A 27,870-nucleotide genomic window follows, 5' to 3' on the forward strand; every position below is an offset into this window, starting at 1 on the left:
ATCTGTTTCACCTGTTCCTGTTATTGTCTCCAACCCCTCCAGGTGTTGCTTATTTTCCCCAGTGTATTTATCCCTGTGTTTCCTGTCTCTCTGTGCCAGTTCGTCTTGTATGTTTCCAAGTCAACCTGCGTTTTCCCCGTTCTCCTGCTTTTTGCATTCTCCTTTTTACAGTCCTCCCGGTTGTGACCCTTGCATGTTTCTGGACTTTGTACCCGCCTGCCTGACCATTCTGCCTGCCTTGACCACGAATCTGTCTGCCACTTTCTACCTCCTGGAATCTGATCTGGTTTTGACCTTTTGCCTGTCCCTGACCATTCTCTTGCCTACCCCTTTGGATTAATGAACATTGTAAGACTCCAACCATCTGCCTCCCGTGTCTGCATTTGGGTCTCGCCTTGTGCCTTGATAGGTCCTGGATGGCAGGAAGCTTGACCCCAGTGATATACTGAACCGTAGTGTCTTGCGATTGGATGCCAAGCAGTTGCCATACCAGGCGGTGATGTAACCAGTCAAGATGCTCTCGATGGTGCAGCTGTAGAGTGTTTTTAGGATCTGAGGATCCATGACAAATCTTTTCAGTCTCCTGAGAGGGGAATAGGTGTTGTCGTGCCCTCTTCATGACTGTCTTGGTGTGTTGGACCATGATAGTTTGTTGGTGATGTGGACACCAAGGAACTTGAAACTCTTGACCTCCTCCACTACAGCCCCATCGATGTGAATATGGGCGTGCATGGCCCTCCTTTGTCTTGTCACGTTGAGGGAGAGGTTGTTGTCCTGGCACCACACTGCACCATGTTGTCAGTCATCAGGCCTACCACCGTTGTGTCATTTGAAAACTTAATGACGGTCTTGGATTTGTGCTTGGCCACATAGTCGTGGGTGAACAGGGAGTACAGGAGGGGACTAAGCACACACCCCTGAGGGGCCCCCGTGTTGAGGATCAGCGTGGCAGACGTGTTGTTGCCCACCCTTACCACCTGGGGGCGGGCTGTCAGGAAGTCCAGGATCAAGTTGCCGAGAAAGGTGTTTAGTCCCAGGGTCCTTAGCTTAGTGATGAGCTTTGAGGGCACTATGGTATTGAACACTGACCTGAAGTCAATGAATAGCATTCTCACATAGGTGTTCCCTTTGTCCAGGTGGGAAAGGGCAGTGTGGAGTGCAATAGAGATTGCATCATCTGTGGATCTGTTGGAGCGATAATGCGAATTGGAGTGGGTCTAGGGTTTCTGGGATGATTAATGACGCCGGATGAGATGGCTGCCGTTTTACGGTCCCCTAACCAATTATGCTATTGTATGTTTTTTTCCGCATTATTTGTAACTTATTTTGTACATAATGTTTCTGCCACCATCTCTTATGACCGAAAAGAGCTTCTAGATATCAGGACAGCAATTACTCACCTTGTACTGGATGAAGATTTTTTCTTTAACGAGTCGGACGCGAAGGATTTACTTCAGACACCCGACAAGGCCCTCATCCCCGTCATTCACAGGAGAAAGAGACGGAGATATCGGGGATGTAGGTCAGGGTGCCTTGTAAGGATCCGAAGGCAAGTGGGTAATCAGCCTTTACCATCGGTCCTATTAGCCAACGTATAATCATTGGATAATAAATAGACAAGCTACAATCACGTATATCCTACCAACGGGACACAAAAAATTGTAATATCTTAAGTTTCACCGAATCGGGGCTGAACGGCGACATGAATGATATACAACTGGTGGGCTTCGTGCTGTATCGGCAGAATAGAACAGCCGTCTCTGGTAAGACAAGGGGTGTGGGTCTATGTATATTTGTAAACAACAGCTGGTGCAAATCTATTTGTAAGGAAGTCTCAAGTTTTTGCTCACCTGAGGTAGAGTATCTCATGATAAGCAGTAGACCACACTATTAACCAAGAGAGTTTTCATCTATATTCTTCATAGCTGTCTATTTACCACCACAAACCGATGCTGGCACTAAGACCGCACTCAATGAGCTGTATACGGCCATAAGCAAACAGGAAAACGCTCATCCAGACGTGGCGATCCTAGTGGCCGGGGACTTTAACGCAGGGAAACTTAAATCTGTTTTACCTAATTTCTACCAGCATGTTAAATGTGCAACCAGAGGGAAAAAAAACTCTAGACCAACTTTACTCCACACACATAGACGTGTACAAAGCTCTCCCTCACCCTCCATTTGGCAAATCTGACCATTATTATATCCTCCTGATTCCTGCTTACAAGCAAAAACTAAAGCAGGAAGCACCAGTGACTCGGTCAATAAAAAAGTGGTCAGATGAAGCAGATGCTAAGCTACAGGACTGTTTTGCTAGCACAGACTTGAATATGTTCCGGGATTGAGGAGTACACCACATCAGTCACTGTCTTCATCAATTAGCGCATCGATGACGTCATCCCCACAGTGACAGTACACACATACTCCAACCAGAAGCCATGGATTACAGGCAACATCCTCACTGAGCTGAAAGGTAGCGCTGCAGCCTTCAAGGAGCAGGACTCTAACCCGGCAGTTTATAAGAAATCCTGCTATGCCCCCCAATGAACCATCAAACCGGTAAAGCGTCAATACAGGACTAAAATGTGATCGTACTACACCGTCTCCAACGCTCGTCAGATATGGCAGGACTTGCAAACTATTACAGACTACAAAGGGAAGCACAGCCACGAGCTGCCCAGTGACACAAGCCTACCAGACGAGCTAAATTATTTCTATGCTCGCTTCGAGGCAAGCACCACTGAAACATGCATGAGAGAATCAGCTGTTCCGTACGACTGTGTGATCACGCTCTCCATAGCCGATGTGAGTAACACCTTAAAACAGGTCAATATTCACAAGGCCGCAGGGCAGATGGATTACCAGGACGTGTACTCCGAGCAAGCGCTGACCAACTGGCAAGTGTCTTCACTGACATTTTCAACCTGTCCCTGACCGAGTCTGTAATACCAACATGTTTCAAGCAGACCACCATAGTCCCTGTGCCCAAGATCACTAAGGAAACCTGCCTAAATGACTACCGACCTGTAGCACTCACATCTGTAGACATGAAGTGCTTTGAAAGGCTGGTCATGGCTCATATCAACACCATTATCCCAGAAACCCAAGACCCAATCCAATTTGCATACTGCCCAAACAGATCTACAGATGATGCAATCTCTATTGCACTCCACACTGTCTTTTCCTACCTGGACAAAAGGAACACCTAAGAGAGAATGCTATTCATTGACTTCAGGTCAGTGTTCAACACCATAGTGCCCTCAAAGCTCATCACTAAGCTAAAGACCCTGGGACTAAGCACCTCCCTCTGCAACTGGATGCTGGACACCCTGACTGGCCGCCATCAGGTGGTAGGATTACGAGTATGTAGTCATTTGGCAGGTCTTTTGCACAAGGAATATGTATTGATAATTGCGTTGTTTGCTCTATAACCCATTCGTTCACACTCCAGCGTGATATACAATAAGGCCATGACAACAAAAATACAACATTCACACAGTGGTACAACATATTAGTTAATGTTTAGATCAGAAACGCCGTCATAATCATTGGCCTGTTCAGATAATTACAGTTGGAAGTTTACATACACCTTTGCCAAATACATTTAAACTCAGTTTTTCACAATTCCTGACATTTAATCCTAGTAAAAATTCCCTGTCTTAGGTCAGTTAGGATCACCACTTAATTTTAAGAATGTGAAATGTCAGAATAATAGTCGAGAGAATGATTTATTTCAGCTTTTATTTCTTTCATCACATTCCCAGTGGGTCAGAAGTTTACATACACTCAATTAGTATTTGGTAGCATTGCCTTTAAATTGTTTAACTTGGGTTGAACATTTTGGGTAGCCTTCCACAAGCTTCCCACAATAAGTTGGGTGAATTTTGGCCGATTCCTCTTGACAGAGCTGGTGTAACCGAGTCAGGATTGTAGGCCTCCTTGCTCGCACACGCTTTTTCAGTTCTGTCCACAAATTTTCTATAGGATTGAGGTCAGGGCTTTGTGATGGCCACTCCAATACCTTGACTTTGTTGTCCTTAGGTCATTTTGCCACATCTTTGGAAGTATGCTTTGGGTCATTGTCCATTTGGAAGACCCATTTGCGACCAAGCTTTAACTTGCTGACTGATGTCTTCTGATGTTGCTTCAATATATCCACATAATTTTCCTGCCTCATGATGTCATCTATTTTGTGAAGTGCACCAGTCCCTCCTGCAGCAAAGCACCCCCACAAAATGATGCTGTCACCCCCGTGCATCACGGTTGGGATGGTGTTCTTCGGCTTGCAAGCCTCCCCCTTTTAACTCAAAACATAACGATGGTCTTTATGGCCAAACTGTTCTGTTTTTGTTTCATCAGCCCAGAGGACATTTCTCCAAAAAGGACGATCTTTGTCCCCATGTGCAATTGCAAACCGTAGTCAGGCTTTTTTAGAGCGGTTTTGGAGCAGTGGCTTCTTCCTTGCTCAGTGGCCTTTCAGATTATGTCAATATAGGACTTGTTTTCCTGTAGATATAGATACTTTTGTACCTGTTTCCTCCAGCATCTTCACAAGGTCCTTTGCTGTTGTTCTGGAATTGATTAGCATTTTTCGCACCAAAGTACGTTCATCTCTAGGAGACAGAACGCGTCTCTTTCCTGAGCGGTATGAAGGCTGCGTGGTCCCATGGTGTTTATACTTGCGTACTATTGTTTGTACAGATGAACGTGGTACCTTCAGGCGTTTGGAAATTGCTCCCAAGGATGAACCAAACTTGTGGAGGTCTACAATAATTTTTCTGAGGTTTTGGCTGATTTCTTTAGATTTTTCCATGATGTCAAGCAAAGAGGCACTGAGTTTGAAGGTAGGCCATGAAATACATCCACAGGTACACCTCCAATTGACTCAAATGATGTCAATTAGCCTATCAGAAGCTTCTAAAGCCATCACATCATTTTCTGGAATTTTCCAAGCTGTTTAAAGGCACAGTCAACTTAGTGTATGTAATCTTCTGACCCACTGGAATTGTGATACAGTGAATTATAAGTGAAATAATCTGTCTATAAACAATTGTTGGAAAAATTACTTGTGTCATGCACAAAGTAGATGTCCTAACCGACTTGCCAAAACTATAGTTTGTAAACTAGAAATTTGTGGAGTGATTGAAAAACGAGTTTAATGACTCCAACCTAAGTGTATGTAAACTTCCGACTTCAACTGTAAGTCAAAACCATAAGTCCAAATCCCCATCTTCATCCATGGCTTAGGAAAGGGCCGATCGAGCAAGCTAGCTACTGCAGGACATCAACACAAGCAGACCAGAAATGAAAATGACGTTTTGCTTAGGATGTGATTGGTGTGAAGCCAAAATCCAAACTGGCCTCCCTTGGGGGGTGTGTTGCTGCACCAGAACAACCCAGAGTTGAGCTCAGCTCAACACTGATTGGCTAATTATTTTATAATTTTTTGTCAAGGGAGGCCAAATGCTTGCTGGCGTCAATCAATCAAATGCTATCAATCAAATGCTACATATCATACTCTTTTGGTCCAGACAGCATCACATACATGGGCTACACATACTGACACAGAGGGGCGCTGTTTCCCTCGCTCTGATGATTTCTCCATGAGATTCAGCCACTTGTGAATTGACGGAAAATTATGAAAACGCAGAGACGAAAGATACATTATTTGATAAATGTATTTATTTTATTGGTCAAATATTTGGCGAAGCCTGGCTTCCCTTGGCATCCATGAATACACGCCACTGAATACTAAACCATCTTTTGATTTCCGAACGTATTCGGCACCAGGGACTTGGGATGTGGCTGAGTTATTGATGTCATGTTAATTAGGCCTTTTGATTTAAACATATGGAATGTCTTAGTTTTGTAGTCTAGGCTATCTATTTAATTATTTCCTTTATGGATCAAGCCTTAGCAGTCGTTCTGATCTTGATCCCAATGATCAGTGCTTTCGTGTATTATGTTGCTGTCCAACGGTTCTGAATTTGCGATGCACCCAACTATCCACGTCTTTCTGTGCAATAGCCTTTTGATTTGAACATTTGAAGTTTTGGTGTGTCTACTAGACTATTTGATTGAATTGATATACAGTACCAGTCAAAAGTTTTAACACACCTACTCATTCAATGGTTTTTCTTTATTTTTACTATTTTCTACATTGTAGAATAATAGTGAAGACATCAAAACTATGAAATAACACATATGGAATCATATAGCACACTCTTGGCATTCTCTCAACCAGCTTCACCTGGAATGCTTTTTCAACAGTCCTGAAGGAGTTCCCACATATGCTGAACACTTGTTGGCTGCTTTTCCTTCACTCTGGGGTCCAACTCATCCGCAACCATCTCAATTGGGTTGAGATCGGGTGATTGTGGAGGCCAGGTCATCTGATGCAGCACTCCATCACTCTCCTTCTTGGTCAAATAGCCCTTACACAGCCTGGAGATATGTTGGGTCATTGTCCTGTTGAAAACCAAATGATAGTCCCACTAAGCGCAAACCAGATGGGATGGCGTATCACTGCAGAATGTTGTGGTAGCCATGCTGGTTAAGTGTGCCTTGAATAAATCACTGACAGTGTCACCAGCAAAGCACCCCCACACCATCACACCTCCTCCTCCATACTTCATGGTGGGAACCACACATGCAGAGATCATCTGTTCACCAATTCTGCATCTCACAAAAATCTCAAATTTGGACTCATCAGACCAAAAGACAGATTTCCACCGGTGTAATGTCCATTGTTAGTGTTTCTTGGCCCAAGCAAGTCTCCTCTTCTTATTGGTGTCCTTTAGTAGTGGTTTCTTTTCAGCTATTTGACCATGAAGGCCTGATTCACGCAGTCTCCTATGAACAGTTGTGTCTGATGTGATGATGAGATGTGTCTGATACTTGAACTCTGTGAAGCATTTATTTGGGCTGCAATCTGAAGTGCAGTTAACTGTAATTAACTTATCCTCTGCAGCAGAGGAAACTCTGGGTCTTCCTTTCCTGGAATGAGTAGGTATGTTAAAGCACTTTGGTTTCAATAATAAATATGTTGAAATGGAACCAAATGATCTGTTTCCGTCTTCAGTCCTTTTTAAATAGTATAGATGGGCTTTATGGGCTGCAGTATAGGTTGAATGTGATAGTCTGCCTATCACCAGCCTAAGTAGGCCCATAACTCCATTCATATTCTGTTCAGAAAGTAATCAAATAGGAAATTAGCTGTTATTAGGCTGGTTAATGCGATGCATGTCTGTTGAATTTGGAAAAATCCACCAACACTCGGCCCCGCCCCACCTGCTCAGCCAGTCAGGAGCCGCTACTGTGTTGCGGCAGTGGCATACTGCATACTGTACTTGCTAAATAGTGTGCAACGAGGAGTACATAGTATGCAGTTTAAGTATGTTGTACACTAGTATTGGTATTTGGACACGGCCGCTGTCTCAGAGCCTGTTGGTCTGAGATTCGATGCTCTGGTATCCGCTTGCCGGACAGTTCAGAGAGAACAGTCCATAGCTTGGGTGGCTGAAGTCAATACACACACCTGCACACTCTATTTAAAAGAAGTGCACCATAGAACCTTTTTACTCTACAGTGCATTCCTCTACTTCTCTTGCCAAAAGTAGTGCACTAGAGGAACTAGGGTGCTATTTCGGACACAGACAATGGAACTCCACTCGGAAATCCTGCCTTCAGCAAAAATCTCATCCACTGTTCTCACCATTCTGAGTACTTTTATCAAAAGGACTGTTGTGCAGGAGATCCGTTGAAGTGAAGAAGAAAAAAAACACGCTATGAAGATAATCAATTAGAAAAGATGGCTCCAGCAGTATTGTACAGTGACAATTCAGTGAGTACATTATCCACCATCAATTACCTATCACCACGACAGCATGACATGTTGAATTGTGACGGGAATTTCGACTCAGTTGATTCCACCTTTAGACACAACATAACAGTGAGGAAAACAAAGCCGCCTGTCACCTAATAAGAGATCAGTATGAACATATTGATCCTGACTCATAGAGGACAAACTGAAATGAAAATGCTGACTGGGTCATTTTCCCTTCAGTCATATAACAAAGCGATACATTAACTGTATGGATCTCCTCTCCCTATAACCTCATGTATCCAGTTCCATAAGGCGTGTACATTGAAACTCTCTTAGAACTGATCTCAAGAGCAGTCGTCAAAGTGTCTCAGATCTAGGATCAGTTTTGTCTTTAAAATCACAATGAATAAAAGGGGGGGACCATATCCTAAATCAGCACTCTTAATCTGTGATACTTTATGAATATGGGCACAGATCTTATTTCCTGCAGTTGTTTGTATAGCTTTAATTCTGATGGAGGATTCTGGGATTCTAGACACACTTTTTTCATGTTTTAGGAGGGCACAGGGTAGGGCTTGTTTCACAGTGTGGGCTAAATGCACAACAAAGGCAGCTGTCACTCGATAGCACACCTATTGTGCCATCCCCGCTCTCTCTTTTCAGCCATGTTGGAAACAGCCATGTTGGAAACCGAGAGAGGGAAAGAGATAGATATGGGTTTAGAGAAAGTGAGAAAGATTGGCTTTTATCTTTGCTCTTTGCAGTGCTGCCCTCACAGTGGGCAGGGGGATAATTGGGCATGTAAGTGAGCATGCCAACAGATATACATACATATCAACCTAGTGGTAAGCCTGACTTTGTTATATCTTGTGCTTCCTAAATGACTTTGTACAAAGTGATTTTCAATGTGGTTATTCACGGTAAGAGGCATACTAACAGAGAATACTTGAACACCCTTTTGGCTTGACGTAGAAATCTTTTGACCCCCCATCTCATGTCTGTGACCATTACCATGTTCTACTTTTAACACACACCTTTCCTATTAAGACATTATCTTGCACCTACTGTGACATTGCTTAAGGTGCCAATGGACCCAGATGGCTCTTCCTTGTGCCAGTGTGTCATACATCCATCCCAGGCCCTGAAATATGAAACAGACCAGACCATGGAGCATTGAAACAATATGCTGGAGATCTCTCTCTCTCTCTCTAGTTTTAACACTCTCATAAAAGACCCTGTGATTGAGCTGATATACTTCTCTCTCTCTCTCTCTCTCTCTCTCTCTCTCTCTCTCTGTGGTTCTCTCTCTCTCTCTCTGACATTGATAAGGAGGGCTTCTTGAGAAGCACTAGGACTGGGGGGACTGTTAAATTCCCTAACGAGTGTCCTTGTTCGCTTTATGGGCATAGCATTACAATTCGAACAAGTCTGTAATTGTTTTGCAACTGAGAAGAGAGAATCCTGTGGTGGGTTAGTTTGTACATAATTATAGAGACAATAACGTATACTGTAACCCAACAGCACATAATTGTAGTCTGTAACCTACATTGTAACCCATCTGTACATAATGCTCAAGTCTGTAACGTACACAATGTTAACTTATGTTACAGAAGTTAATGGAAACATTAATGAGTGATGTGTTGAGCTTGGTGACATAGATAAATGTATAATTTTCATCTTGTTTCTAACTTCACCCCAGATTGGTTTTACTAAATCATCTGTTAGAGCTGTTAAGTTGGGTTTTGACAGCACCATTGGTTCAGTAGTTTGTCTCTCTGCTCTGTGAGCACTAATAATCATTGTATGAGATGATATGTGAAGTACGCCCTTGCTTAGTGGAGGCATTAGGCATTATTTCACTCCCCTACAATGTTAACAAGTACAGAAGCAGTGTCTGGGAACGTTAGGGGATTATGACACGTGTTGTTTGATATGGGGTTTTAACTTTGGTATACGTGTTTGTATATAATGTCATTTTTTATGTATGAGTCAGCTAACGGGTTGGCGTCTCCTTTCCGCACAGTGTTGGATTTGTTCACTGTAAGCAGGCAGAATGAGTACTACACACATGGCTCCCATCTCATCTCCCTCTCTGTGCTCTGACACACCTATTCATGTGGGCGTTGTTCTCCCTCTACTCTGTCAGGCTGCTGGTTCACTGGGGAAGGAAGCCTGGCGCCTGGCGGGGTCCTCTCTGTGATGCTCCCAGCCTGTTCCGATGCTCTGCATGTGTCAACAGGGAGCACTCAGTGATGTCCTGGAAGAGGAGTTCAACTTTGAGCTCTTTAATGTGTTTCCTGGGAGGCAGGGAGGCAGACGGGGAGGCAGGGAGGCAGACGGGGAGGCAGGGAGGCAGACGAGGAGGCAGGGAGGCAGACGGGGAGGCAGGGAGGCACAGGGGCTTCTCTCCTCTCCCCAAGATTTGGGACTAAGTATGATGCCTGAGATATGAATAAATGAAGGAACTGCTGGAGCTGTATTCCTGAGCTGTTGATGCTCGGGGAGATAACCTGTGAAAGCGCCTCAGATTCCTCTGGAAATAGTTCCCCAAGGGGTGAGCAATTTGAGTAATAGCAAACTATTCATCTTGGTGTGTTTAAGCAGGGCTGCATGGTTACAGTCAGTCAGGGCCTGCAGCCGTTCAGTAGTATTTCCCTTTCCTGCTCTAGGTAACGTATACGTCTGTAATGGAATCCAAAATTCAGCAGCATCTGCACAGCAATGTAGCTACAGCAGGCAAGATCTGAATGAAATGTTGGCTAAACTTAGGCTAATAAAGCAGCTATCTAACATAGGTTTGTACCAACACAATTTTAAAGGATCAAACAAGAGGACATTTGGAAAGCTATTCACTCTAGCATGTACAAGATAGTTCAGTGAACTCACCGAATTTGGTTTTAGATCTGCACCTCATGTGGATATAGTGGCTATTGACAATTAGTCTTATTAGAGTCATGACGATCCAGGAGCGACAGAACACTGAGCCTGTTGGAACCATACGCTCCAGATTGTCTTGTTAGCATCAGTGACATCGATGTGTTTTATGCTGATGTGAAACTCTACAGGGCCAGGTATTGCATCAGGAGACTGATAACTTACCATCTGTCTGTCTCATATCTTTGGCTTTTACTGCACCACTCTCCATGTGTCATGCCATAATCTTTAACGACTCAGGATCTTACATCTACATTTTTTTATTTTTTTAAATAAAAATAAAAGAGAGAGAGGTTGAATATGTTATTAAACAAGCAGGAGTGATTTTTATCCAGGGTCACTGAAAAGCATTACCAAAATACATTTTTAGGTTAATTACCTCAATTTGAATTGGGTAGCCTTGTGTAACACTTCACTCTAAAGAGCCATACAGTTTCAACGATGCAACATGGTCATGGCTAGAAGGAATAGTTTTGTCAAATTAACCCTAACTCTTTTCCTAAACTTAACCTAATTCTCCTAGCCTACTTCATGAATTATCCAAATCTGCTGCAGAAATTCTCCTAACCTACTATGAAAATTCTAATCGGACAAAAGCTGTATCCTATCTAGTCAAAACCATGCAACATAGGCATTTTACACTGCTCTTTGAGCACATTTTATCTATACATATTTTTCATTTTAACCACGCTATTAGTCTCTTTAGTTATATAAATGCCATTATTACTCCAGGGATTGTAGATCTTCAGAAGAATAGCTAAAACCCAATGAGTCTTTAAAGAGAGTATACAGATGCATCAGTACCATGGAGTCAATAAAGGTAAGAGAAACTGTTCATGATTTTCTACATGACACAAAAAAAGATTCTGTTTCAGCATTTGAAGATATGGAGATGTATAATTGAGGTCTTGGCAACATCAGAGCATATAAACTGAAGCGTAATATGAGAATGGTATGTTCATGGCCATCACATGCAACAAACTGTACGTTATCTACTGATTCCATGGTATTGATGCATCTGTATACTCTCATTATAGAGGACACATGTTATTTATAATAACGTACAGTACATGGAGAGAATCGCTTGAAAAAAATCTAGTGACCATCCATTTACCCAAAGTAATAAATAAAGTGGATAGCTGATAACACGCCTACTGTTTACCCTCACTCCTAGGGCAGACCAGAGCCTTAGATATGCAGTTTGAGAAACAGTTGTTAGTCTCAAAAGCATTACATGGCAACATAGCAATTTTGATAGGACGGGCCAGAATGTCTGGGTTTGCTGACCACTACGGACAAGCTCACTCTCATTTCCCGTTATAGCCTACTACAGACTCTCAATGGCAATGGAGTACTTGGTACCATAATGATGCCCATGAAAATTATTATTTAAAACAGGGTTTGTGAAACTCTGTATATCTATGGCAGTTCTGCAGAATATAAAATTTGTCCACCTACCCCCGCATGAATAGGATAAATTACCAGAGACTCTCACATGGTCCATTACATTAGGCTGTCTACAGTACATCCCTCCACAAGCCAAAACCACTCTGGCACTCAGCGAACTGTATGGGGCCATAAACAAACAAGAAACCGCTCACGTGGGGAGACTTAAAACCACCCTACCTCACTTCTACCAACATGTCTCCTGCGCCACTAGAGGCACTAAAACTCTAGACCACTTTTATTCTAACCACAGAAATGCATACAAGACCCTCCCTTGTCCTCCCTTTGGCAAGTCTGACCATGACTCCATTCTCCAGCTTCATGTTTACAAACAAAAGCTCAAAAAGGAAGTACAATTGATGCGCTCAATACGGAACTGGTCGGATGAAGCAGACGTGATGCTGCAAGACCGTTTTGATAGGACAGACTGGGATATGGGATAGGGCCTTCCCTGTAGCTCAGTTGGTAGAGCATGGTGTTTGCAACGCCAGGGTTGTGGGTTCAATTCCCACGGGGGGCCAGCACAGAAAAAAATGTATGAAATTGTATGAAATGTATGCGTTCACTACTGTAAGTCGCTCTGGATAAGAGCGTCTGCTAAATGACTAAAATGTAAAAATGTAAAAATGGATATGTTCCGGGATTCATCCAATAGCATTGATGAGTTTACCACAACAGTTTTGGATTACTGTGTGATTGTTGCATCCCGGTTAAAGGAAGCAGGTTCTTTTTAATAATTGCAAAGAGAAACTCGACAGTATAAAGCATTAACTTCTTCAGGCTAGGGTCCTTTTTTCTCAATTTCCGCCTGACTGACGTGCATTAACATCACGAAGATGGTTTATTTCCATCATTACAGAGGATACAACATAACTTCTTCCAATCTGAGTCCATTTGCACCCGCTCAAAGGTAGCACACTTGAATACCCTGACCAACAACCAATGAGGGCCTATCAATTAAGCTATACGCATCAGATACATATTTCCAGTATCACGCACTGAACACGTGCATACAATTTTAACCAGATGTGCATAATAACATGATGCTTATCTCTCAAACACTACGGCTCCTCCCCTGTAACTTCAACTCGTTTTGAGAACCTTACTCTTTTATTTTACCTATAACAATGTTTTTTTTTAATTCAAAACAAAAGAAATGCAATTCCTGAGTACATAACCCATTTACAGCGTTTTGACATTTCCTTTTATAGGTAACAGGATTCTTCAAAACAAGTTGTTACTAGGGCTGTTGCGGTAACTGTATTACCACCACACCGGCAGTCACGAGTCACGAAGGCAGTCAAATTCCACGTGACCGTTTAGTCATGTTGCGCAACATTTCTATCGGCCATGCAATTGCGCGAGAAAACAGAGTGATGGCCTCTATTAAAAAGAGGAGGTTCCCATCAGCTTTCTATAAGCTAGGCGTACTATATTTATTTCTCAACTTTGCTAATATTAAGCACATTGCTTATCTTTACAACAGGAGTATAGCCTGCCCGGCTGGCATGAAAATGAACCATGCGAAAGCATCTTCTATTCGCTATTTAAGTGCATAGATGATATGTATTTTTTCCCGCTGCCCCTGTTTCGATACAGGTGCATGATAATTGTCCACTCTAAATCAAAACAAATTTCAGAAATATATTATTTAGTACATGTAAAGACAAGATTAAATCAAGAATAGTCTGATGGGTGACAATATTAGCCTATCACTTGAATTATTTATTATCACTTGAGAATGATGCCCAGCTTAAGGCAAAAAAACAATGGCTTTTTTTACTTCTTATAGTCACACACATCACGTAACCTAGCCCATAGGCCTATATGTTTTAATAAGGTTTGTATCACAACTAAAGTGGCCAAATAACTTCTTAAAATTAAGCAGATTCATCCACTTTACAAGGAGTGTAGAGCCTAACTGGCATACATAATCATTTTCACCATAAAAATGCACCTTTATAATAAAAGCATTACATGTATAATCGCATTTGCGGTCACTTTTGATAATGGTGTTTTCCGTGCTTATAGCCGACTGCTGCGTGCGCATTGCTGCGCTTTTAATGTGAAGAAATAGCCTAATAGTTTATCAACTTTCTGTTGCTTCAGCATCATTTTTGATGCTAGTGGTTGTATTAATTTGGGATCTATCGCATCCCACAACTGTCCCAGACTATGTTAGGAATATTTATTTCTCACACAGAATAGAATAGGTCAACCCCTACATTGTATTAAAAATCAAAACATATAGCCCAAAGTTCGTAGAACAATTAAAGTTAAGTTAATAACTCTAAATTAATAGGATTACCTATTTTTTGTTAACCGCTCGACACAGAATAGCCAGATGTGCACACTCCCTCAAATAGTTGGGAGAAAATATTATTTATATTTTATTCAGTTATGTTCAATTGTATTCTTCATATTATAAAATAATAGAAAATAATGCCGTGATAACTAGGCCTTTAGTATCCTTAAATAGCATTGCAAAAAGTTTATCCCTTCTTCCTTAGCTAATAAAAAATCTCTCTCCCTATCTTCTGAATAAAGCTTGTAACGTCAGTACTATGCTTCAGATGGGGGAGGGGCAGGTAGCCTAAACACGCACAGGCAGACACTGGAATACATTTCTGTGGGACAGAGTGAGGGCTTAGCATAGGCACTTTGTTGCATTTAGTTGTGGAAGCCTGGAACGTAGAATAACGTTAATAACCGGTTCCCATGCTTTTAAAATGACAGTTGGATCACTTTTGTTCCAGGTTTCTGTTCCATGAAAAATGTCATGATTTTCCGGTTTCCGATTCTGTTCCTTGAACTGGTTCCAACCCCTGCTTCAAACTAAGTATTACAGGACACTACGTAAAGTGTCAATAAATAAATAAAAGGTTAAATGTTCTGCTGATTTCTGAAGGTTCTCTCATGATCCACAGGTTACCATAGGTTGTGAGAGGTATTTAGATGGGTTGATGGACCAAAGCTGATATTTGTGTGTGTGTTTGTGTTAGAGCTAAGATGATGTATAGTGGTCCTACCTGAGACTACCGCACCAGGTATTCCTCTTCTGTTCCCTTGCTGGACACCAGGACTTGATTACAACCTCTTACAATGGTGCCAATATTTTGTGGCTGATCTTTCAGCGGGGAGTGGGTGAATGTTATATTGGTATGGCTCGTTATATTGTTGTGTTTGTGTACTGAGGAACATGTCATTTGGTTCTAGAAGAAATCCACTTTCAATTTCCTTATATTGGGGGCTTTCATCAAGGTAAGTGTTTCTTGGTTAAATGTCATCCACAGGCTATTGCGCACACAGCACATACAGTGCCTTCAGAATATCCCTTGACTTATTCCACATTTTGTTCTGTTACAGCCAGAATTCAAAATTTCATCTACACACAATACCCCATAATGAAAACATGTGTTTTTAGAAATGTTTGCAAATGTATTGGAAGTGAAATACAGAAATATCTCATTTACATAAGTATTCACACCCGAGTCATTTCATGTTAGAATCACCTTTGGCAGCGATTACAGCTGTGAGTCTTTCTGTGTAAGTCTCTAAGATCTTTGCACACTTGGATTGTGTAATATTTGCCCATTATTCTTTTCAAAATTCAAGCTCTGTCATATTGGTTGTTGATCATTGCTAGACAACCATTTTCAAGTCTTGCCATAGATTTTGAAGCAGATTTGAGTTAAAACTGTAACTCGGCCACTCAGGAACATTCACTGTCTTCTTGGTAAGCAACTCCGGTGTAGATTTGGCCTTGTGTTTCAGGTTATTGTCCTGCTGAAAGATTAATTAATCTCCGAGCGTCTGTTGGAAAGCAGACTGAACCAGGTTTTCCTCAAGGATTTTGCCTGTGCTGACCTCCATTACGTTTTTTTAATATCCTGAAAAACTCCCCAGTCCTTAACGATTACAAGCATACCCATAACATGATTCAGCCACCACTATGCTTGAAAATATGGAGAGTGGTACACGGTAATGTGTTGTATTGAACACTTTGTATTCACAAGAAAAAGTTAATTGCTTTGCCACTTTTTTTCAGTGTCACTTTAGTGCATTGTTGCAAACAGGATGCATGTTTTGGAATATTTGTATTCTGTACAGGCCTCCTTCTTTTATCTCCGTCAGTTAGTATTGTGGAGTAACTACAATGTTGTTGATCCATCCTCAGTTTTCTCCTATCACAGCCATTAAACTTTGTAACTGTTTAAAAGTCACCACTGGCCTCATGGGGAAATCCCTAAACACTGTAACAGTTTTAAAGTCACCACCGGCCTCATGGGGAAATCCCTGAACGTTTTTCTTCCTCCACGGCAACTGAGTTAGGAAGGACGCCTGTATTTTTGAAGTGACTGGATGTATTGATAAATCATCCAAAGTGTAATTAATAGCTTCACCATGCTCAAACGGATATTCAATGTCTGCTTTATTTTGACCCATCTACCAATAGGTGTCCTTCTTTGCGTGTCATTGAAAAACCTCCCTGGTCTTTGTGGTTGAATTTGTGTTTGAAATTTCCTGCTCGAATGAAGGACCTTACAGATAATTGTATGTGTACAGAGATGATGTAGTCATAAAAAATATTTTTAAATACTAGAGTAAAACACAGAGTAAGTCCATGCAACTTATTATATGACTTGTTAAGCACATTTTTACTTCTGAACTTATTTAGGCTTTCCTTAACAACGGTGTTGAATTCTTATTGACTGAAGATATTCCAGCCTTTTATTTTTAATACATTTATAAGAATAAAACAATTTTTATTCCACTTTGACATAATGGGGTATTGTGTGTAGGCCAGTGACAAAAACATCTACATTTAATTCATTTTATATTCAGGCTGTAACACAAAAAAATGTGAAAAAAGTCAAGGGGTGTGAATACTTTCTGAAGGCACTGAATAAGCCTGGGTTTCATGTCTACTTCCGCTCCCCCTCTCCGGCGCTCGACGTCACCGGTTTACTAAACACTGGCTCTGGCAGTCATTATTACGCACACCTGGCACCATCGTTACGCACCTTCGCCTCATCATGAGACACACCTGGACTCCATCACTTCACTGATTACCTCCCCTATATCTGTCACTCCCTTAGTTCCATTCCCCAGGCAGTATTGGTTATGTGTTTCATGTCCCGACACTACTCTTGTTTTGTACTGTTCCATGTTTCTTATATTATTAAACTCCCCCCTGCTTCGCGACTCCCAGGGTCTCCGTTACGGAATACTGCCTTGACAAATGGAAGCAGCATGAAATCAGAACATCTCCCAGACGGTCGACAAACAGGGATACCTACTTCATCAGCACCACGACCAGCTGGCACAACTGGGGATGGCTATGGAGAAGGTCCTTCGCATTCTTCAATGTCTCGAACATACCCGAGAAGCGTTCCCTTTAACTAGCGGAGGATACTCTACCACCAGTCGAGCCAGCACACTAGTCCATTCAGCAGTCCACCCAGGTCAGCGATGCCCGTTTGTCTCTCCTGGACAAATATGATGGAACCTCATCTAAATGATGTGGCTTCCTACTCCAGTGCTCCCTCTATTTTGTGCATCAGATGTGAGCTCCCACCCCCGATAGGTCCAAGGTTGCCACGGTTATTTCTCTGTTAACTGGGTGGGTGTTGGAGTGGGCTACGGCCGTCTGGGAGAGAGGAGAGGAGGAGCTGGCTTCGTAAGAGGGGTTCATTGCTCTGTTCAGAGGTATCTTTGATCCTCCACCGGAGGGCAGAGGGGGGTGAGAGCCTACTCCAACTACGGCAGGATGATCAGACCACTGCCGAGTATGCGCTCACCTTCCGGACAGTAGCCACATCCAGTGGCTGGCATGAGCCGGCGCTCCGTATGCTATTCAGAAGAGGACTATGTGAGAAGGTCCAGACAGAACTGGCATTTCGAGATGACAAACTCTCTTTGGACGCACTCATCGCAATGGCCATCCATCTGGATAACCTACTTCAGGAGCGTCGGTACCCTCATCGCTTCTATACCTCCCTCAGTGACCACTCTGTATCAGAGCCTGAACCCATGGAGGAAGGTGTCACACGCCTCCCCGCGACTGAGCGACACAGACGGAAACAGCTGGGGATCTGTCCCTATTGGGGTCAAGGTTGGCACCAGCTTCAGCAGTGTCCGGTACATCCCAACTTGGTATCCACAAGAGCAGAGGAACGGCCACGTGAACTTCCACCTTCTGGGGCCGGTGTGAGTATCTCATCATTTTCTGACAAACCCTTTTTAGTGTCGCTCACACTAGCTGGCTGTACTGTTTCTACAGCGCTAAGTTTATTGACCAGACCCTTGCTTCCTCTCTAAACATCACCTCATACCCGCTCTCCTCTCTGTTTCCGGTTCAAGCCCTTGATAGCCGGCCACTAGGATCTGGAACCATCACACACATCACCACACCACTCACCTTCACCGTGGAGTCTCTTCATCATTAGTGCACCAGCTCACAAGATCATCCTTGGCCTCCCATGGCTCCAACGCCATAACCCCACCATCTCATGGTCGAGGATGAGAATCATGGACTGGGCACCCAAATGCTAGAGGACCTGCTTTCCCGTTCCCTCTCGAGTTGGAGCCCCTGTGGTCTGGGACAGAGATGTGGACATTTGTCAGGCTCTGGAGAGGGAACCCGGAACCACTACCTGTCCTCCTGAGCACATCTATGTTCCCACGTGATAAGGGATCGGCTGCTGATCTGGGCGCACACAGCTGTCATGGAACATCCAGGGATCCAGGGCAAGGCGACCGGAAACAAACAGTGTAGCTATTCCCTCCGCAAGGCAATCAAACAAGCTAAGTGTCAGTATAGAGACAAAGTAGAGTCTCAATTCAACGGCTCAGACACGAGAGCCGTCGCGGACCCCGATGTCTTGCTCCCAGACAAACTAAACAACTTCTTTGCTCGCTTTGAGGACAATGCAGTGCCACCGACATGGCCCGCTACCGAAACCTGCAGCCTCTTCTTCACCGCAGCCAACGTGAGTAAAACATTTAAATGTGTTAACCCTCGCAAGGCTGCCGGCCCAGACGGCATCCCTAACCGGGTCCTCAGAGCATGCTCAGACCAGCTGGCTGGTGTGTTACGGACATATTCAATCAATCCCTATCCCAGTCTGCTGTTCCCACATGCTTCAAGAGGGCCACCATTGTTCCTGTTCCCAAGAAAGCTAAGGTAACTGAGCTAAACAACTATCGCCCGTAGCACTCACTTCCGTCATCATGAAGTGTTTTGAGAGACTAGTCAAGGATCATATCACCTCCACCCTACCTGATACCCTAGACCCACTCCAATTTGCTTACCGCCCCAATAGGTCCACAGACGACGCAATCGCAATCGCACTGCACACTGCCCTAACCCATCTGGACAAGAGGAATACCTATGTAAGAATGCTGTTCATCGATTACAGCTCAGCATTTAACACCATAGTACCCTCCAAACTCGTCATTAAGCTCGAGACCCTGGGTCTCGACCCTGCCCTGTGCAACTGGGTCCTGGACTTTCTGACGGGCCGCTCCCAGGTGGTGAGGATAGGAAACAACATCTCCACCCAGCTGATCCTCAACAATGGGGCCCCACAAGGGTGTGTTCTCAGCCCTCTCCTGTACTCCCTGTTCACCCATGACTGCGTGGCCCTGCACACCTCCAACTCAATCATCAAGTTTGCAGACAACACTACAGTGGTAGGCTTGATTACCAACAACGACAAGACGGTCTACAGGGAGGAGATGAGGACCCTCGGAGTGTGGTGTCAGATAAATAACCTCACACTCAATGTCAACAAAACAAAGGAGATGATTGTGGACTTCAGGAAACAACAGAGGGAGCACCCACCTATCCAGATCGACGGGACAGCAGTGGAGAAGGTGGAAAGTTTTAAGTTCCTCGGCGTACACATCACGGATAAACTGAAATGGTCCACCCACACAGACAGCGTGGTGAAGAAGGTGCCTCTTCAACCTCAGGAGGCCGAAGAAATTTGTCTTGTCACCAAAAACACTCACAAACTTTTACAGATGCACAATCGAGAGCATCCTGTCGGGCTGTATCACTGCCTGTTACAGAAACTGCTCCGCCCACAACCGCAAGGCTCTCCAGAGGGTAGTGAGGTCTGCACCACGCATCACCAGGGGCAAACTACCTGCCCTCCAGGACAGCTACACCACCCGATGTCACAGGAAGGCCAAAAAGATCATCAAGGACAACAACCACACGAGCCACTGCCTGTTCACCCCGCTATCATCCAGTAGGCGAGGTCAATACGGATGCATCAAAGCTGGACCGAAAGACTGAAAAACAGCTTCTATCTCAAGGCCATCACTAACATTGAGTGGCTGCTGCCAACATACTGACTCAAATCTCTAGTCACTTTAATAATAACAAATTGGATGAAATAAATGTATTACTAGTCACTTTAAACAATACCACTTTACATAATGTTTACATACCCTACATTACTCATCTCATATGTATATACTGTACTCTATACCATCTACTGCATCTTACCTATGCCGTTCGGCCATCACTCATCCATATATTTATATGTACATATTCTTATTCATTCCTTTACACTTGTGTGTATAAGGTAGTTGTTGTGAAATTGTTAGATTAGTTGTTAGATATTACTGCATGGTCGGAACTAGAAGCACAAGCATTTCACTACACTCGCATTAACATTTGCTAACCATGTGTATGTGACCAATAAAATTTGATTTGATTTGGAAGATCCAGGGATCACCCGTACTATTCAATCTCTCTCCGAAAAGTATTGGTTAACCACCTTGGCACAGGACGTTATTCGTTACGTCAACTCCTGTTCTCTGTGTGCCAAAACTAAATCCCCCTTTCACACTCCAGCAGGGAAACTCCTTCCCCTTCCCGTGCCTTAGAGTTCCTGGTCTCATCTATCCATTGATTTTGGCACTGATCTCCCCTCTGATGATTTTCACTACCATTCGTTTTATCCCTCTCTGGTCTCCCTATTGCTCTCCATGTCACTGAGGCACTGTTCCAGCAGGTCTTCCGGCATTATGGCCTTCCGGAGGGGATCGTCTCCGACTGTGTCCCCCAATTCACATCACGGTATGGAGAACCTTCATGGAGAAGCTCGGGGTCACGGTCAGCTTCACTTCCAGGTATAGGCCTCAGTCTAACGGGCAGGTGGAGGGGATGAACCAGGAGCTGGGCAGGTTCCTGAAGAGCCACCCGATTCCTTCCCTGGGTGGGGTGCGCCCAGAATTCGTTACGTCACTCCACCACTGGGCTGATTTCCTTCCAGTGTGTTATGGGTTATCAGCCGGCCCTTGCTCTGTGGACCCAGGGCCAGACCGAAGCTCCTGCGGTGGATGAGTGGTTCAGGTGTGCAGAAGTGTGGAGCGACGCCCAGGTGAGACTCCAGCACGTTGTCCACCGTCAGAAGGAGCAGGTGGATCGCCACCACAGGGAGGCTCCCGTGTTCCATCCTGGTGATCACGTCTTTCTCTCCACCAGGAACCTCCCACTCCACCTGCCCTGCAAGAAGCTGAGCCCCCGGTTTGTGGGGCCGTTCAAGGTTCTCCAGGGGGGCCACGAGGTGACGTATAGATTACAGCTCCACAGTGACTACTGTATCATACCTTCCTTTCATGTCTCCCTTCTCAGGCCGGTTGTTCCTGGTCCCCTGCTTAAGGTTGTCCCCCACGACCCCACTCCGCCTCCCCTGGACGTCGAGGGCGGTATCACCTATGCCATCAGATCCCTACTGGACTCCCTACGTCATGGGGGTCGGCTCCAGTACCTGGTGGACTGGGAGGGGTATGGTCCAGAGGAGCGGTGTTGGGTTCCGGTGTATGACATTCTGGATCCCAACATCATCTGTGATTTCCACCTTCACCGTCCGGAACGGCCCTCCTTGCCCTCGAGGCTGTTCCCCCTGGTTGGCATCGTCTTGCGGCTGGAGCTGCGTGTCAGGAGGGGGCACTGTCATGTCTACCTCCGCTCCCACTCTCCAGCGCTCAACGTCGCCGGTTTACTAATCACTGGCTCTGACAATCATTATTACGCACATCTGGCACCATCGTTACGCACACCTGCACCTCATCATGAGACACACCTGGACTCCATCACTTCACTGATTACCTCCCCTATATCTGTCACTCCCTTAGTTCCATTCCCCAGGCAGTATTGGTTATGTCTTTAATGTCCCGACGCTACACTTTTGTATCGTTCCATGTTTCTTGTATTATTAAACTCACCCCATGCACCTGCATCTCAACTCCCAGCGTTACACTAGGATATCAGCCATTCAAAATTGGCCTTAGTGGGAATGACCATGAGTAAAGTTTTTGTCATCAGGCTATGTCTTTTGCTAACCTTTGTTAACCTCTAAAAAGGGACTAAAATGGCCTCTTTCAACCAGATTATCTCAAAAATGGTTTGTGATAAAAATGTAAAAAGAATTTCAAACATCCTTCCACCCAGTGAAGTTTCTATGTGAGAATTTCCAGCATCTGAGATACCAAAAATATTTTCAGCTCCCACTGGCGTGGAATCGGCCCTATAGGCTATGGATCACTTGATTGAGACCACACCCAGCGGAGAATCAATGAGTGGTGGCATCAGTAATATATTGAAAAACAATAAGCAACCTATTCTAAAACACTGAGAAATATTGAAATTGTATTGACTTCAAATTAAATTAAAGACCCCCCCCAGACTGAAATTGAAAAAGCATGACCCGGTTCTGTAAATTCTGAAAGGTCCCCTAGTAGCGATTTCATACACAGCCATGAGGCATAACCCAGAGGGTTAATTGTATTCCTTAAATATGTATTGTAGTCAACGTTCTTTCGTGTCTATATAATTTTACAACCTTTAACAAAACATACCTCTGGGTCTTTTTCTGAAATATGTATCACCAGCCAAGGCTTAAGCAATTACTTGAACAAAAAAGTCAAATGTTAGATTAAAAAAAATGTGTCAGTGATGAGTTTGGTCCTAAAGAAGCGAAGGCCTCATCTGTAATAGCAGTGGCAGTGGTGTGGCATTTGGATGGCTTCGGCTTCCTGAGAGAGGTGGGGGGAGGATGGGCCACAGCATCCGCACAGCATTACAATTTTAGCGTTGGCTTCGCTGAGAAAAATGTATGCAAAACTATTCATGCGCTGCTGCGGTGAGCACTGCTGCTGAGATACACAGAGAGTGAGAGAGGCCCGGGCATTCACTCACAAATGCATCACTCTGTGATACTAGATCAAGGTGCTTACACGCAAAGTCAATTGATCACATTTAAAAGTGCATGGGATGATATCTGGAGATAAAGTGTTCAAGTGTTAATAGCGACTGACAGGCTGTCAGCGGGAATCTGCACGCACACCATTTACTTTGTGTAGTTAAAATGTCACCAGCGTGCGCCGAGCAGTACCGTGAATTTGTGCTTTAAACGGAAATATGATGTATGATGATCTGGATGTGTAATACACAGGGAAATTCTGCTGGATTTCAATTTCAGATCAAATCAGATGCAGTGAACAGATTTCACACGGAGATTAGAAGTATTTTATTTGTTTAGGTCAGCATGGCTGGGAGATATAGGTCTATTCCTGCATCAATAGACTCCCGCCGTCCATGTCTATCCAGAGGCTGTATTCTTCTGTCAGTCTTTACTAGCTTTGCTTCAGTGACACTGCTCCCCTGCTGTGAGCCTGGGAGCCTTGCTGTACTGTAGATAAAGATTTGCGACCGCCTCTGATTCCCCATCTAGGCATTGTATTTATTTACATATCTCTCATCCACTCTCTCAATTCAATTCAATTTAAGGGCTTTATTGTCATGGGAAACATATGTTAACATTGCCAAAGCAAGTGAAGTAGATAATAAACAAAAGTGAATTAAACAATAAAAATGTAAAGTAAACATTACACTCACAGAAGTTCCAAAAGAATTAAGACATTTCAAATGTCATATTATGTCTTTATACAGTATTGTAATGATGTGCAAGTAGTTAAAGTACAAAAGGGGAAATAAATAAACATAAATATGGGTTGTATTTACAATGGTGTTTGTTCTTCACTGGTTGCCCTTTTCTTGTGGCAACAGGTCACAAATCTTGCTGCTGTGATTGCACACTGTGGTATTTCACCCAGTAGATATGGGAGTTTATCAATATTGGGTTTGTTTTCAAATTCTTTGTCTCTCCAATGGGGCCTAATTTGCTGTTGAGAACTCTGTTGAAAGTGACATTCTCCCCTGCCTCAGTGCTCCACAGGACACCAGATGGAGGGCTCACGATGCACAATGTGGTGAGGTATTGTGTGTGTGTGTGTGTGTGTGTGTGTGTGTGTGTGTGTGTGTGTGTGTGTGTGTGTGTGTGTGTGTGTGTGTGTACGCGAGCGGGTGCATGTTAAAGAGAGGAAGACAGAGAGGGAGTAACAGTTGTTTGATCATTTCTATTTTCACAGATTCTGTAAAATGTGAGATCTTTTTGAGGTTTGTTTTATACTTAGTTATAACTCATCCATTCTCCATCAGTTCTATAGCAATACAAGCAAGAGACAATGCCATATCCTTTCCCTGTCAATAGCAGAGCTGCACTACAGGTTAGGGTCAAAATATGAAAGAGACCATGGCAACAGGCATGCACCATGCTTTCACTCACGTCCCAGGAGACACTTGACATGAATCAGTGAACATACAGTCAACAAAAAATTAAATATGTTCTTTGACACATGGTCACCTTGGTGTAGAGATAGAGCGATATAGAATAGCAGGCCTTTTTGACATCACACACACACACACACACACACACACACACACACACACACACACACACACACACACACACACACACACACACACACACACACACACACACACACACACACACACACACACACACACACACACACACAGAGAGACACACACGTTAGAGCTTTCACACAGCATGCCTTGTCAAGCTGGCCTTCAGGATCTGAGTGCCAAAATGACATGCTGCTATGCTACAGTGGATTGTCAACTAAAAAGTTTCCTTTGATATGTATAAAAAACAACCTGTTTCTACTGATATTGGATTTGGCTTATTGCGCCACACAAATTTTAGTTACACATTGTACAAGCCTTCAGCTTTAACACAAAGCATTGGCCTTCTGTTTGACAGATCTAAAGGTACTATTCACTGTGTTCCTGGGTGATGCAACATGTGCCAACGATATGTATGAGCTTAGTTATACCCACAAAACTCTGCTCTCATCCTCTCCATATCCCTGTCTCTCTCTCTCTCTCGCTCTCTCTCTCTCTCGCTCTCTCTCTCTCTCTCTCGCTCTCTCTCTCTCGCTCTCTCTCTCTCTCTCTCTCTCTCTCTAACTCTCTCTCGCTCTCTCTCTCTCTCTCTCTCTCTCTCTCTCTCTCTCTCTCTCTCTCTCTCTCTCTCTCTCTCTCTCTCTCTCTCTCTCTCTCTCTCTCTCTCTCTCTCTCTCTCTCTCTCTCTCTCTCGCTCTCTCTCTCTCTCTCTCTCTCTCTCTCGCTCTCCCTCACTCTCTCATGCTTGGTGGTGGGGATGAGTTGACAGCAGACAGCAGGCTGCTGCTTAACAGACAGGCTTTGAAACCCATGGCAATGTAATTGTGGTGAAGGGATAATTTGACACCCACTTGGCTATGATAACCTACAATTCTCTGGCTCTTCCTGAACCCCCCCTCCCCCCCACACGCAGGGTGTGGAAGCTGTGCGCTCTCTCTGCAGAGCTGTTTACATACACAGCTCCAGGGTAAAGCTACAATGCAAGGCTACTGTCTGGTCAACACGCTTTTGTACTTTTCTTTTATGAAATCTATATCCAGTATGGATTATATTTCCGTATCAAAACAATTCATTGCGGGAAGACTTTGCCCCCTCATTTGTGGATATTGTTTTTAGAGAAAGGTTTCATTACTGTCTACTCAATTCATGGAGACTGACAGCGCAATTTGTCACTCACAGGTTTGCGAGAATCCCATTTAAAAAATATGCGAGAGCATCATCGCTCAAGGACAAAAAGCCTGAGGGGCAGATACCACTGACACATGGTGAAATGTTATATCGTTTATGTCTTACTCTACTGATTTATTTGAAGAAATGAATCTACTGTCTTGGTTCTATATTTCCCTCTCTTTTCATATTGGCCTCTTCAAATTTTCATTCACGGCCTGAATAAAACATGTCGGACATCTTGTCGTCACGGAAATGACATGCTGCAAAATGGAAAGGACATCGAAAATCTGTCCTCCATGCATTTGTTTTAGGACTGTGGTGTATGTCAGTAGGCCTGGTTGGACCATGACGTTGTAAATGACCCAATACGACACACTAACTCACTCCAGATGTCATCTATTTGCCTGGATTGGAATCTCTGTTCTCAAATTCTGACAATGAGCTCAAACACTCCTCAGTCTTAGACACCTTTCCACTACCTATCTGTCTTAGTGATCCATTTCTTTAATCTTAGATACTGTAGATAGACTAAAAGCCCAGATTTATTGATTTCCTCAAATGATTGCATTGCAGTTCCTAACCCCTGTAAATGAGCTAAGAAACCCTCCTAATCACACTGTAATCTTGACTAATCTGCCTAATCTCAGTCCTACTGTTTTACTATCCCCTTATTACTCAAATTTCAAGTTTCAAGTTTTATTAGTTGTATGTACGGAAAAAACACAGTATTAACCGTCCAACGAAATGCTTACTTGCAGGTTCCATCTCGACAATATAACAAAAATAACATGTAATAAGAGATAAGAATACGAACATAAAATAAAATGGCTCAGTAGAATATAATAAGTATAATACAATCCAATATTTACATGTTTTGGGGAAGTGGGGATTGGGGTTGAGTGTTTAAATTGTGCAGTATTTAGCAAACATAATAAGAGTCTGGTAGCAGCAGCTGTTGTGATGTACAGTATGTGTAGCTGTCACGGTTTTCGTCGGTTATGGAGGACCAAAACGCAGCAGGTATGTGTAAGCTCATCTTGACGTTTATTAACTTCCAAAATGAATGTACAAAAATAACAAAACAAGAGAACGAACGATTAATAGACAGTCTGTCAAGGCACAAGGCTAAACACAGAACAATCTCCCACAAACACATAGACAAACACACCCAACTAATATAGGACTTCCAATCAAAGGCAACACCACACAGCTGCCTTCAATTGGAAGTCCACCCCAATTAACTCTACATAGAAACAGACTACCTAGACTAAACATAGAATTACATAAACATAGATCATAACCCAAAAACCCGGAAATACTAAATCAAACACCCTTTTACCAAAACACCACCCCGAACCACATGAAACAAATACCCTCTGCCACGTCCTGACCAAACTACAATAACAATTAACCCTTATACTGGCCAGGACGTGACAGTAGCATTAATGTATACATTGCCTTCAGAAAGTATTGACACCCCTTTGCTTTTTCCACATTTTGTTGTGTTACAAAGTGGGATTAAAATGGATTTAATTGTGATTTTTTTTTTGTCAACGATACACATAAAACACTCTGTAAAGAAAAATATTAACATTTGTAAAACATTTATGAAAAATAAAACACTACTATATCTTGATTAGAGAAGTATCCAACCCCCTGAATCAATACATGTTAGAATCCCCTTTGGCACTGATTACAGCTGTCTTTT

Source organism: Salmo salar, chromosome ssa13 (genome assembly GCF_905237065.1).
Source record: "Salmo salar chromosome ssa13, Ssal_v3.1, whole genome shotgun sequence".
Classification (NCBI taxonomy): Eukaryota; Metazoa; Chordata; class Actinopteri; order Salmoniformes; family Salmonidae; genus Salmo; species Salmo salar.